The 14,818-nt window shown below is 48.5% G+C and overlaps 2 protein-coding genes across 4 annotated transcripts in view; one reads left to right on the top strand and one right to left on the bottom strand.

Moving 5' to 3' along the window:
• TLX1 (T cell leukemia homeobox 1) overlaps positions 1–4,954 on the bottom strand; it is a 224,614-nt gene extending 219,660 nt beyond the window's left edge. For all 3 annotated transcript variants that reach the window (XR_011024309.1, XR_011024310.1, XR_011024311.1), the window contains exon 1: positions 4,780–4,954. The gene's annotated coding sequence lies outside the window, so the exon portion shown is untranslated. The remainder of the gene's footprint in view (positions 1–4,779) is intronic.
• LOC137534094 (proton channel OTOP1-like) overlaps positions 4,954–14,818 on the top strand; it is a 666,091-nt gene continuing 656,226 nt past the window's right edge. Inside the window, exon 1 of the mRNA XM_068255447.1 lies at positions 4,954–5,124. The gene's annotated coding sequence lies outside the window, so the exon portion shown is untranslated. The remainder of the gene's footprint in view (positions 5,125–14,818) is intronic.

The following is a 14,818-nucleotide window of genomic DNA, read 5'->3' as shown; positions in this document are numbered from 1 at the left end:
TTAGTGCAACTGGAACTACTGCAGATGAAGCATGTGGGTGTTGGGTGCAGGTACTGGGTATCATAGGTGCGAATACTTGGTGCCATGCCTGCACTGGGTGCTAGCTATGGGTGGGCATTGTGTGTTATGTGGGTTCTGAGTGCAGGTACTTTGGGTGCTAGTACTAGTTATGTGAGTGCAGATAGTGGGTGCCATGTGAAGGCGGTGTGCAGGTGTGAGTAGTGAGTGCCATGTTGGGGCTGGGTGCAAGTACTGTGTCATGTGGGTGTGAATACTGGGTGCCAGCTATAGGGTGAAGGGGTGCAGGTACTGGGTGTCATGTGGCTGTTTGATGCAAGTACAAAGTGTCATATTAAGGCCAGATGTGAGTATTTGGTGCAGGGTGCAAGTACTGGGTGCTTGCTATAGTGGGGGTTACTGGTTGAGTGTAATGTGGGTGCTGAACATTGGTGGAATTGTTGTGGGTGCAGGGGGTGGGAGATCACTGTGGGTACTGCTATGAATAGCATAGTTGCTGCTAGGGGAGGTAGAGGTTAGTGTGGTTGCTGGGGGAGGTAGAGCTCAGTGTGGGTACTGGGGGAAGGGTAGGTCACTGTGGGTGCTGGGGGGAGTAACTGTGGGTGCTGAGGAAGGTAGAGGTCAGTATGAGTGCTGGAGGAAAGGGAGGTCACTGTGGGTCCTTTGGGGGAGGTCACTGTGGGTCTTGGGGGAGGTAGAGGGGGAGGTCACTATGGGTGCTGCTGTGAATGGCATAGTTGCTTGCTGCTAAGGGAGGTAGAGGTCAGTGTGGGTGCTGGGGGAAGGGTAATTCACTGCGGGTGCTGTGGAAGGAAGAGATCAGTATGGGTGCTGGAGGAAGGGGAGGTTACTGTGGGTGCCTGGATAGTCAGTGTAGTTAATGGAGGAGGGAGTGGATGCTTGGTGTTGGGAGAGGCCCCTGTGGGCGCTTGCAATGGGAGTGATCACTGTAGGTGCTGCTTTTGGGATGGGAGGTCCCTGTGGGTGCTGCAGGGGAAAGGAGGGTAGCCACTGGGGGAGGGAAAGATCACTGTGGGTGCTGGAGGAGGGATAGGTCAGTGTGGGTGCTGGGGTAGGCAGGATCACTGCTAGAGCTGGGGAGGGAGAGGTCACTGTGGGTGCTGGGGGAGGGAGAGGTTACTGTGGGTGCTAGGTGGAGGAGAGGTCACTGTGGGAGCTAGATGGAGGGAAAGGTCACTGTGGGTGCTGAGTAAGGGAGAGGTCACTGTGGGTGCTAGGTGGAGGGAGAGGTCACTGTGGGTGCTAGGTGATGGGAGATATCACTGTGGGTACTAGGGAGGGAGAGGTCAGTATGGGTCCTAGGTGGAGGGAGAAGTCACTGTGGGTGCTAGGTGGATGGAGAGGTCACTGTGGGTGCTAGGGGAGGGAGTGGTCACTGTGGGTACTAGGTGGAGGGAGAGGTCACTATGGGTGCTGGGGGAGGTAGAAGTCAGTATGGGTCCTAGGTGGAGGGAGAGGTCAGTATGTCACACTAGGATTCCTGTCTGGGCCTCTTCACTTCAAAGTGTCCCAGGCGGGGGCGGAGCTTCCCGTGGGTGGGGCTTATCGAGATCAGGGGCGGAGCTTATTTTGCCCCGCGAGAGGGGCCTTTTTTGAAGGTTTTTAAAAAGAGGGGGTGCCTGGGCACCCCCCTCTGCACGTGCCTGTTAAAAACCGCTAACCCATGTAAGCCTATGGCAGTGTTCTCACTGCCACATTTGTGGTTAGCGTTAACCGCAAATGCGTGACATGCAGCAGTTTGCTGGCGATTCGGGATTGCGACTAGCATGCATAGCACCGCTAATCACGATTGCTCCCAAAACGCTGCAGTGTCCAGTGATTTTTTAATCGCGGAAAAATCACTCCTGCAAAACCCTAGTGTGAATGGGGCCTAAAAGGTTATTATGTTGTTGCGTATCTTTTAGAGCAGAGAGTAAGTTCTGAGTTCAGGTCCACTTGAAAAGCACCAATCAGCGCCTGATAACGATGCCAGGCAACTCCTGCAAAGGCCCAGCCAACATTAGCAAAGTGAGCCTAAAGGTGCCCATACACTCGTCAGATTGGCAGAAGATAGATAAGAAATGCATCTGATGATCTATCTGATGCGTTTTTAGAACATTTTTTACCAGGATAGAATTCCAATAGATTTCAGTTTGAAATCTGTTGAAATTCGATCTGATGGCATTTTTTTGCCATCAGATTTCCATTAAAGAGTAAAGGTGCCCATACACTCGTCAGATTGGCAGCAGATAGATAAGAAATGCATCTGATGATCTATCTGATGCGTTTTTAGAACATTTTTTACCAGGATAGAATTCCAATAGATTTCAGTTTGAAATCTATTGAAATTCGGTCTGATGGCATTTTTTTGCCATCAGATTTCCATTAAGGCCAATGCAAACTGATAAGCAATCTCATCAGATCGACCTAAATTTTCCACCCTGCAAGTTCGATGGAAATCCATCGAAATCGATCGAAATCGGCCGTCGATCGGTCGATTGGCCAACCGATTTGCAATCGATCTATCGATCGATCGATCGGGATCGATCGGTCGGCCAGAAAATCGGCTGAGTGTATGGGCTGCTTAACTGTCAGGCTGCAGAAGCTAATTTAAACCTCTATTCTCCTGTGTTAAACAGTTTAGACAGAAGCCAAAAAGACATTACTAAAGATAAAGATCTCTCTTACATTTAATGTGTGCTTATCAGCACAGCTAAGCTCCTAAGGAGGACGCAAGCCGCATTCCATACTGCAAAGCATTCTGGGGCCCTCCCCTCGGCTGCTAAGGAGAAGACGGGATCAAGTTTCAGCAGCTTCTAACGCAGTCCAGCCACAGCACAGATAAATCTCCGGGGCAGCGTACACTGCAGGAGTCCGCTATTGTTCCTAGCCACATGGCTCATTAATATTCACTGCACACTGTGTTATTCTGTACTAGCTCCTCTGTGATCAGAAGCAGGCAGGACATGACGACACATTTGGCTTCACAAACATGGAACCTGCCATGGGCTGTCAGGAGCATCATTCTCTGCATATACTATATAAAAATTCTGTGAAATCCAAACAGGCCCGCCATCAGGGGGGTACAAGCGTGACTGCTGTCACGGGCCCGGGGTGGGCCTAGGGCCCGCAGCCTCGCCCCCCCCCCCCCCAGGCATTAACCTCCTGAGAGGTCTTTTCCCACGTCCCCTCCCCCAGCGGCCGCCGCTGTTAATACCTTAGCAGCGGCCGCTTTCCCCTCTCCGCCGCGTACTTTCCAGCAGCATCTCCTGGCTGCTCTGTGTGAGGCGGCAGGAAGCATGGCTCGGTTCCCATAGTAACGGCGATACAGATCGCCGTTACAGGAAGCCGCTGCCATGCTTCCTGCCGCCTCACACAGAGCAGCCGGGAGATGCTGCTGGAAAGTACGCGCCGGAGAGGGGAGAGCGCCGCTGTTAAGGTAACAACAGCGGCGGGGACGAGCACCACCTACCCATACTGGGGCACTATACTGACTATACTGGGGCACTATACTGACTATACTGGGGCACTATACTTGCGCGCTATACTGGGGCACTATACTGACTATACTGGGGCACTGTACTAGCTATACTGGGGTACTATACTAGCTATACTGGGGCACTATACTGGCTACACTGGGGCACTATACTAGCTATACTGGGGCACTATACTTGCGCGCTATACTGGGGCACTGTACTGGCTATACTGGGGCACTGTACTGGCTATACTGGGCACTATACTTGCGCGCTATACTGGGGCACTGTACTGGCTATACTGGGGCACTGTACTGGCTATACTGGGGCACTATACTGGGGCACTGTACTGGCTATACTGGGGCACTGTACTGGGTATACTGGGGCACTATACTGGCTATACTGGGACACTATACTGACTATACTGGGGCACTATACTGGGGCACTGTACTGGCTATACTGGGGCACTATACTGACTATACTGGGGCACTATACTGGCTATACTGGGGTACTGTGCTGGCTTTACTGGGCACTGTACTGGCTATACTGGGGCACTATACTAGCTATACTGGGGCACTATACTGGCTATACTGGGGCACTATACTGGCTATACTGGGGCACTATACTAGCTATACTGGGGCGCTATACTGGGGCGCTATACTGGGGCACTATACTGGCTATACTGGGGCACTATACTGGGGCACTATACTGGCTATACTGGGGCACTATACTGGCTACACTGGGGCACTATACTAGCTATACTGGGGCACTATACTGGCGCGCTATACTGGGGCACTGTACTGGCTATACTGGGGCACTATACTGGCTATACTGGGGCACTGTACTGGCTATACTGGGGCACTGTACTGGGCGTGCACAGCAGTCTGTAGGGGGGCCCAGGCTTGATGTTGTGTGAGGGGCCCCAAAATTTCTGATGGCGGCCCTGAATCCAAACGTGGACAGTGAAATGCATATGTAATGTAAGTACAGCCAATCTTTAGCTACTGATATATGTGTTTATTTTCTCTGAGACCTTATACCTAACAGCTCCTCTTTAAGGCCAATGCAAACTGATAAGCAATCTCATCAGATCGACCTGAATTTTCCACCCTGCAAGTTCGATGGAAATCCATCGAAATCGATCGAAATCGGCCGTCGATCGGTCGATTGGCCAACCGATTTGCGATCGATCGATCGATCGATCGCGATCGATCGGTCGGCCAGAAAATCGGCTGAGTGTATGGGCTGCTTTAATTGTAATGAAAACAAAATCCACCATGGTACTTACTATGACTGTTCTCCCCTCCTATCTAGTGCAGCAGCTGATATCTCCATTCAGCAGCAGGGAAGCACTTTGGCAGCTTTGGTAGTTGTTATGCTATAGCTGCCACACTGTGGTGGGCAGTGCACTGAGGATACTGTGCTTGGCACTCCACTACTCCTGCCTGTGACAGGCATTAGTGCCTCTCAGGCCACGCCCACTGATCTGCTCTGAGGAAACTTCTGGCCTGCACGAGGGGATGAGGCACAGTCAGCAGCAGCCTCAGTGAGCCTCAGCAAGGGCAGGAAACTGCCTTCCCCAGCAGTACTTCGGTAGGAAGGCATGGCTATTGGCTAACCAAAACAGAACCAGGTCAGTTTTCATATCATTATTCATGCAACTCTATTATCACTTCTCCAGCCTGTCTAGACAGTGGCCACCATTTTAAATGTGCGGTAAAGAAATTTGGAAATGAAAAATGACTGACGGCTGTAATTACTGTTTTTTTCCCACATTCACAAATACATGTAACTGGATATAAAGTGAAAAATAGCTCCAGGTATATACAGGTGATAAAAAAAATAAATTGGTAATTGAGGATGAAACAATGCGGTCTTTTTCATTATGAATTTTATTTTTGCGGATTTTACCTCTAAAATAATGAATTTTTGCTGATGTTACCACACTTTTATCACTTTTCTCCGCAAACGGTAATTACAGGTGTAAAGCATTGTGAATGTGGACATGGTCATCCGACACTCTATGCAATAAGGGCTTGTTCACACTGCAGGCGGTTTCGGGTTTCTTTTACACGCGGGCGATTTTTAAAATCGCCCACCAAACGCTTGTGCAATAAATGTCTATGAAAAGGTTCATATCAGCGCGGGTCGTGCGCTGTCCGTTCAATGGAAAGTATAGGAGAAACGCAAAACACTCACAAAATCGCTTTGTGTAGCGATTGCGTTTTTAATAATAAATACAGGGCTGTGGAGTCGGAGTCGTGGAGTCTGGCAATTTTGGGTGCCTGGAGTCGGAGTCGGGAAAAAATGCACCGACTCCGACTCCTAATGAATTTGTAACTGTAATTAAAATAGAAAATATGATAAAATTGTTCTATTTCTCAGATAATAGTCATTAAAAATAATGTATATATACAGTATATATACAGTAATAGCTGTGCTTAGTCCACAAAAATGAAATAAACCAATCAAAATTAGTTACTTGTGCTGCTTCAATAAAGCAGTCCCCGTATTTTTAAGGTCAGATATACATATCTGATTGTGACTGTATATATGATGTGTACACAGGAATCTCTTATATATACTAAATAACATCTATGCTGTAAGAATAAAGCCTGATGTGTAGCTATGTCACTAATAGAGATGGTCAACGAGATGGAAATAATTCTGCATTGATGCTGATTTATGCAAATGTATGCACTCCCTTTGCTGATGAAATAAAATAATTTGATATGTTATTAAAATTTGGTTTGGTGACTACAAATTAAAGGGTAACTGAGACGGATGAAAAGTAAAGTTTTATACATACCTGGGGCTTCATCCAGCCCCCTTCAGGCTAATCAGTCCCTCACTGTCCTCCACCACCCGGATCTTCTGCTATGAGTCCTGGTAATTCAGCCAGTCAGCGCTGTCCGGCCGCACCCCGCTTCCACAGCCAGGAACATTCTGCACCTGCGCAATAGTGCTGCACAGGTGTAGTATGCTCCTGGCGGCGGAGTGTGTGCATGCGCACTACGCTTGACTGACTCAAGTACCTGGACTCATAGCAGAAGATCCAGGTGGTGGAGGAGGACAACGAGGGACTGATTATCCTGAAGGCGGCTGGAGGAAGCCCCAGGTATGTATAAAACTTTAATTTCATCTGTCTCAGGTTTACTTTGTTACACAGTAGTACAATACTCTACATATGCACTCCCCACAGAGCTGCAGGGAATCCACTGAGAATGCTGTGCACATTGAACACAGAGGTGTTGTCTGTTTACAATCTCCTCATTCCCCTGCAGAGTACCTGCACATCATTCTTACATGCACCCAAACTTGATAGATGTTCTTTGTTCCGGTTGTACCTTTTACAAGTACTCTTACCAAGGACTAGTTTTAGTCTAAAGGGAATAAATATAGTAGTCTACATATCCTTCTCACTTCAGTTGTCTTTTAAAATTCCTAAGCGTTGGCAGTGAAGAGACGAATTTCATGTTACATACTTTTAATCAACAAAATTGTAATATGCAAATTAGAGGAGTCGGAGTCGTGGAGTCGGAGTCGGTGGAATCCTAAACTGAGGAGTCGGAGTCGGTGGATTTTTGGACCGACTCCACAGCCCTGCGCACTACGCCTGACTGGCTCAAGTACCTGGACTCATAGCAGAAGATCCAGGTGGTGGAGGAGGACAACGAGGGACTGATTATCCTGAAGGCAGCTGGAGGAAGCCCCAGGTATGTATAAAACTTTAATTTCATCTGTCTCAGGTTTACTTTGTTACACAGTAGTACTATACTCTACATATGCACTCCCCACAGAGCTACAGGGAATCCACTGAGAATGCTGTGCACATTGAACACAGAGGTGTTGTCTGTTTACAATCTCCTCATTCCCCTGCAGAGTACCTGCACATCATTCTTACATGTACCCACACTTACATTGCCTAGGGCCTGATAGATGTTCTTTGTTCCGGTTTGTACCTTTTACAAGTACTCTTACCAAGGACTAGTTTTAGTCTAAATATAGTAGTCTACATATCCTTCTCACTTCAGTTGTCTTGTAAAATTCCTAAGCGTTGGCAGTTAAGAGACGAATTTCATGTTACATACTTTTAATCAACAAAATTGTAATATGCAAATTAGAGGAGTCGGAGTCGTGGAGTCGGAGTCGGAGTCGGTGGAATCCTAAACTGAGGAGTCGGAGTCGGAGTCGGTGGATTTTTGGACCGACTCCACAGCCCTGAATAAATACATTGTATTAATTCTCTTCCGGGTCAAAGAGTTCACTTCCTGACTTGCGTCAGGGAGTGAATTAAAAAACTGCTCGGAAAAAACGCTTAGAAAAACGCTAAGCACAAAAACAAATCGCCCACCCAAGCGCCGGGAATTGGGAAAAAAAGATGCTTCAAAAACAGGCCAACGCTATGGGACACGCGAGACGAACGCAATGTGAACAAAGCCTCACTCGTGAGTAGAGGCTATTGTTTTTACACATCGGGTACAGAGAGTTGTTATTTCTATGCCCAGCATGGAACAGGGCTGGGGTAAGGGGGGTGAAGTGGGTGGTTCTGGTGCTGTGCGCTGGCTGCGCCTGAGTCCACATACTGCATACCTCCCAACATTTAAACTTCACAAACCGGGACACAGGCCACACCCCCTAACCACACCCCCAACATCCCTAGTCACGCCCACCTTTTTTGTAAAAAATAAATATTTGTATTTTATTAATTAATCTTACTTCTGACGGGGGGGGGGGGGGGCGCCAGGGTGCCCGTGGGTGTGGAGGAGGGGAGAGAAAAACCTGATCGAGGCACCAGCCGCGGGGGATCCCGTATGCTATTTGGTATGGGTGGCCGCTATTTTTCCCTCCCTCCCTCCTAATGTGCCCCCCAGTGTCCCCCCTGCAGAGATAAATGCGCAGCAGCGGAGCGGGCTGTCATAAGTCTTACCATTGCCTCTCCGACTACCGGGATCTCGTCTGGTCTTCTCGGCTTCCGGCTTCCTGTGACGTCACAGGAAGCCGGAAGCCTAGAAGAGCCAGATGCCGGTGGTCGGAGAGGCAATAATGACAGCCCGCTCCGCTGCTGCGCATTTATCTCTGCAGGGGGAACACTGGGGGGCACATTAGGAGGGAGGGAGGGAGAAATAGCGGCCACCAATACCAAATAGCATACGGGATCCCCCGCGGCTGGTGCCTCGATCAGGTTTTTTTCCCCCCTTGCCCAGCGGCCGGGACACAAGGGGGGGTAGCGCGGGATGGCGGGAGGGGCCCCCCAAATCGTGACCGTCCCGATGAAAACGGGACGGTTGGGGCCTATGATACTGCGCACGGGTGATTCTGGGTTCCAGCGATCACTGGACCCCGATTATCTTCTCCCTCTGAGTTGCTACAACTCACAGGGGGAATAGTATTTAATGCTGCCAGGAATTTGAGCAACAGCAGGGCGAGTGTACTTGAAGATATCATCTCTATATAAATACATACAAGTAATGTTAAAGGATACCCGAAGTGACATGTGACATGATGAGATGAGACACAAATAACTATGCTGTGCTCCTTTTTTTTCTTTCTCTGCCTGAAAGACTTAAAGAGACTCTGTAACATCAAAAACATCCCCTGGGGGGTACTCACCTCGGGTGGGGGAAGCCTCCGGATCCTAATGAGGCTTCCCACGCCGTCCTCTGTCCCACGGGGGTCTCGCTGCAGCCCTCCGAACAGCCGGCGACAGACCCGACTGTAAATTCAATATTTACCTTTGCTGGCTCCAGCGGGGGCGCTGTGGCTGCTTTCGGCTCCGAAGTAGACGGAAATACCCGATCTCAGTCGGGTCCGCTCTACTGCACAGGCGCCGGAAACTTGCGCCTGCGCAGTAGAGCAGACCCGACGGCGATCGGGTATTTCCGCCTACTTCGGAGCCGACAGCCGTCAGAGCGCCTGCGCAGGAGTCGGGAAGGTAAATATTGACGTCATCTTGCATGGAGGGCTGCAGCGAGACCCCTGAGGGACGGAGGACGGCGTGGAAAGCCTCATTAGGATCCGGAGGCTTCCCCCACCCGAGGTGAGTACCCCCCAAGGGACGTTATGACGTTACAGATCCTCTTTTAATATCAGGTATGTAAGTGGCAGACTCAGTCCTCACTCAGACAGGAAGTGATTACAGTGTGACCCTCACTCACTGAAATTACCTAGCAGAAAATGGCTTCTGAGAGCAGGAAAGAGATAAAAAGGGGAATTTCTCATCAGTGACAATCACACTGTAGTCACTTCCTGTCTGAGTCAGGACTGAGTCAGCCACTTATATACCTGATATTTAACTTTTTCAGACAGAGAAAGAAAAAAAAGGAACACAGCATAGTTATTTGTGTGCTAGGCACTGTACATACACATGTCTATCTCATCATGTCACAGGTATCCTTTAAGTAATTCCTAACGATGGGCGTGGTCGCGGCGGCAGCCCCAGGACCGCCTAATGCCGATCGGCATAAAGTCCTGGGGCCAGCTAATGCAGGAGGTCACGCGCAGGCTGCGCGCGCATCTCCTGCTTGGGGGGCAGAGCTTCGCCCCGCCTTCAGTCTCCGAGTGGCAATCGCCGCTTGGGAGACTGTTAGGACGGTCTGATCGTCGTCTATTTACATGTACAGCACTTCGATCGGCAGCAGCTCTGAACTGCGGACAACCGTGTTACACGGCTTGCCCCCTGGGACACTGGAGAGCGATCGGCTCTCATAGGCAGAAGCCTATGACAACCGATCGCCATGATTGGCCGGCTGTGGGGAGGGAGGGAAAATATTTAAAGAAACAGCATTTTTTATTAAAAAACAACAATAAAAATGTTTGTGTAAACAAAAATAAACATGGGGGGAGCGATCAGACCCCACCAACAGAGAGCTCTGTTGGTGGGGAGAAAAGGGGGGGGGGAATCACTTGTGTGCTGTGTTGTGCGGCCCTGCAGCTTGGCCTTAAAGCTGCAGTGGCCTATTTTACTAAAAATGGCCTGGTCACTAGGGGGGTTTAGCACTGCGATCCTCAAGAGGTTAAATGTAAATTATCTTGAAACAGCCTGGAGAAAAGACAATTTGTTTGCCCTGTAAATCAAATTATTTAATTTTATCTGCAGTATCATCACCTGATTACTTCTGCAATATTCTAACTTGACTGAGTGCTATGAATTGCATCTTCTGCTGTTACTTTAAAGCAGGGGTCACACTTTGCCTGCATTTTTCAATATGCAAAAATGCACATAATGCTTCTCAATGCACAAGCGCAGTCCAGAGAGAGCAATGTGTGCTTTACCACAGCAGTAAAAAAAAAATACTGGCAGTGTTGCTTTTGTTCGCTTGTCACGTGTGATTCCCTATGATTGTGTCTGTCCTCATTACTCCCCAGCGGTGCATGTTTTGCAGGCAGCCTCTCCTATGCACAGGTGGGGTAATTAGTGGCTCAGCTGGGTGTATTCCATGTAGCTGAGATACTAATTACCCCACCTGTGCATAGGTGAGGCTGCCTGCAAAACATGCACCATTGAGGAGTCACAAGGACAGGTGTGAGAAACATTGCCCTATGCCAACAGTCTGCTGCTCTCAGCTGGCTGTCGGCTAAAGCGTTTTTCCACATACTCAAGTATGACCACTGCCTAAATGTCGCTGTAATACAGAATTGGTACAGAGGTGCAGTAGCACGGAGCCACCCCAGCTCCTCACCTTGTCAAAGAGGTTTGGGGGTCCCAGCACTAGATCGGTGGGGGCGAGGGGGAAGCCTCTGGATTATCCAGAGGCTTTCCTCTACTGAGGTATCTAAATGGGACACTTTGTTTTTCCCCTACAGCAGTGTTTCGCAAACCTGTCCTTGTGTCTCCCCAGCGGTGCATGTTGTGCAGGCAGCCCCACCTATGCACAGGTGGGGTAATTAGTGGCTCAGCTGGGTGGATTCCATGTAGCTGAGCCACTAATTACCCCACCTGTGCATAGGTGAGGCTGCCTGCAAAACATGCACCGCTGGGGAGTCACGAGGAGAGGTGTGAGAAACACTGCCGTCTATGTACACTTTAGGCTTCTTTTAGGCTGGGAACACACTTAGCAGAAATTCTAGCATATAAAACAACGCATATGCGTTTTGTATGCGTTTTATAATATGTGTTTTTAAAAACGTTGGTTTTGTTGCATATTTTTCAAAAAAGCATAAAAAAACGCACATAATGAAAGTCAATGGTGACGCAATGTAATGCGTTTTTCATGCGTTTTTATTTGCGTTTTTCTTAAAAAATGTTTTCTGTTATATTTCTGCTTCCTGTTGTCTTCCTAGTGATTTGCTTAAAATGCATGAAAAAATGCATATGTGTTTTGTATATGTGAACCGCAAACACGTTAAAACACACGCAGAACGCAAGAAAACCGCATGAGCGGAAAAAACGCAAAAGCACTACAAATGCAAAAATGCACATGACAGAAAATGTGACCTTTCACGCACTGACAGGTGTGCACCCTTTCTTAAACTTGCATTGATAATTTGCATTGTTGTACTCTGTTTTACCGCAGGGTAACGCAAAGGCAATAGGGTCTAGCACAGAGCCTTGCATTGTGCTTGAAGTGCTCGACCCACACTGTCAACAGTGCGTTATTGTCGGACTTAGGACAGAGGTAATGTAAGTCAATGGGAGATGCAGGAATGTTCAACCTGTTGGCAGCAGCAGTGCTGCACGCATGCGCGGAAAGATTTGAATGTGATGGGGAAAGCCAGTAATCCCAGTGATGTATTTCCTGTCCAGCAGGGAGTACATCGCTGAGTGAGGGGCTTGCATGTAGGGGTGCTATGCATATGACCCTGGCGGCGCACTCTGACGCAGGGTCATATGATTGACATTTTGTGTGATGGGGCTGGGGATTGCGCCGCACAGGCCAGTTGTAAAAGACCTACAGAAAACAATTTAGATACAATTGACTGGCTGTAAAATGAACCAAAAACCAAAGAAGTGCTACAGTGGCTGTGTGTATATATGCTAGCCACAACCGTGTTTCTTGACTTTCGTTATTTGCAACAGTTTATAAAAGTGTCTTTAAAGGGCCTCTTCCACACGGCTGAACTATATGTAGCCAGTCACTCAGCTATGATAACCTGTTAGCAGATTGACACTTCAAAAGCTCCCAGTTTTCACTGCTTGTCTCAGAGCTGACTTCCGACGTAAACTTCTCCACCAACCATTTACTTAACTGAATCAACATAACCGATACAGCTTCTTTCAAGGTAGGTCACTGGAACGGACAGGAATGTTCCACCTCGTCCTTCTGCATTCATCAGTCAGAAAACAAAGCGTAACGCATTTCCCTGCCAAGGACTCTCGCGGCAGGTAATTGATAAGCTTTTTTCAGTTTCAGGTAAACCTCTCCTCTTAGATGGTGAAGATAGCCGACACTTACAAACATGTGGGTTTCAAGGTGAATAATACCACTTTCTACTACATGAGTTATTATAAACGAAAACAACTACAAATCTTCAGTGTAAAAGGGGGATGAAAAGCCAACCAATCAATCACTAAAATTCTTATGCTATCCTGGAATATCAAAGTGTGACAAATGTAGTTAGTCCGTGCAAATTCCTCCTCCAAAAGGTCCACTAGTCGCAGGCTTCTGTATATGCATGACCCTGGCCGCATGCCTCTTCTACACACGCACAGTTCATAAAGACTTTAAGGACACCTGACGTGAGAGAAAGATGGAGGCTGACATATTTAGTTTCCTTTTAATAATCCTAACATTTGTATAGCATTTTTTCTCCTGTTGGACTCAAAGTGCTCAAGAGCTGCAGCCACTAAGTGTGCGCACAAGGGGCCACCCTGCAGTGTTAGGACGTCTTGCCCAAGGACTTCTTATTGAATAGGTACTGACCCTAGCCAGTATTCAAACCCTGGTCTCCCATGCAGGGCCGGTTCAAGTAACAATTGGGCCCTAGGGCAAAATTAGCCTGGGGGCCCCCCAACAGACACCTCCCGAACCAAAATGCGTCATTAGAGGCCCTTTGTTGCAGCCAAATTTCCCTCCTGGGCCCCTGAGCTGGCTGCTGACCCTCCCCCAATCACCTCCCAGCTTAACAGACTCTGCAGAGCCCCTGGGGAGCAACAGTTAAGATGGGGAGGGACAACTTGGGTGCCCCTACAGGCTCTGGGGCCCTGGGGCAATTGCCCATTTTTTTCCTATGGTAGCTCCGGCCCTGCTCCCATGTCAAAGGCAGAGCTCTTAATCAGTACAATATCCAGCCAAACATACTGTAAGTACACTATCCAGTCACTCAGTACACTATCCAGCCACTTTTAAACAATGCAGTTTGCCTGGCTACCCCGCTGATCCTCTGCCTCTAATGGCTGGTACATACTATGCAATTTCCTGTCAGATAGACAGGTCAAATTGATTATTTCAGACAGGTTTGATCTGGTTTCTGATCATTATTCTGATCAATTTTCCAATCACATCTATACAAAACCGATCAGAAATCAAATTAGACCTGTCGGAAATAATCAATTCGACCCATCTAACTGACGGGAAATTGCATGCTGTGTACCAGGCATAATACTTTTATGTATAGACCCTGAACAAGCATGCATATCTGATGCTTTTTACTGCATTAGCTGCATTCAAGTGTGTGATTCAGACACTGCAGCAGCCAGAGAGATCATCAGGACAGGTAGGTTTCCCCAGTATAGTTTAGCCAGTAGGTTCCACCAAATTATGTTAGCCACATAGGTTTCCCAAGAATAGGTAGGTTAGCTAGGTAGGTGCCCCAGTATAGGTTAGCCAGGTAGGTTACTCCAGTATAGCCAGCCTGAACCCCAACCACCCCCCACCCCCGCGCACCGCTAGTTTACCTTCTTGAAACGAGCTGTGGCCGCCTCCTGCAGCAAGGCAGTCTAGCCAGGTCCCCCTCACCTGTTTCCTCTCAGACCTCAGATCAACGCAACACGCAGTGCAGAGAGTAGGGTTGTTCCCATAGCCGTGCATATACCAGAGGTTACTTCCGGTATGCACACTGGTATGGGAACCGCTCTTCTCTTTCACTGCAATGCTGCAGGGGGCTGGGGGTCGCTGATCGGAGGTCTGAGAGGAAACGGGCAAGGGGGACCTGGCTAGACTGCCCTGCCCTGAGGAGGCACTCACAGCTTGTTTCAAGAAGGTAAACTAACTAACCTACCTACCTGGCTAACCTATACTGGGGGCACACAAGAAGGTAACCGAGTGGTGTCTGGGAAAGGAGTGGGGCAGGTGGGATGACACATGACGCAGCCTGATGCTAAACAAAAAAATCACAAGGTGTCTGCAAACTCACAATACGTTTATTTAACCAATCCGATAAATACA

This window comes from Hyperolius riggenbachi, chromosome 10, assembly GCF_040937935.1.
Source record: "Hyperolius riggenbachi isolate aHypRig1 chromosome 10, aHypRig1.pri, whole genome shotgun sequence".
Taxonomy (NCBI): domain Eukaryota; kingdom Metazoa; phylum Chordata; class Amphibia; order Anura; family Hyperoliidae; genus Hyperolius; species Hyperolius riggenbachi.
This window is presented reverse-complemented; position numbering and strand designations above follow the sequence as displayed.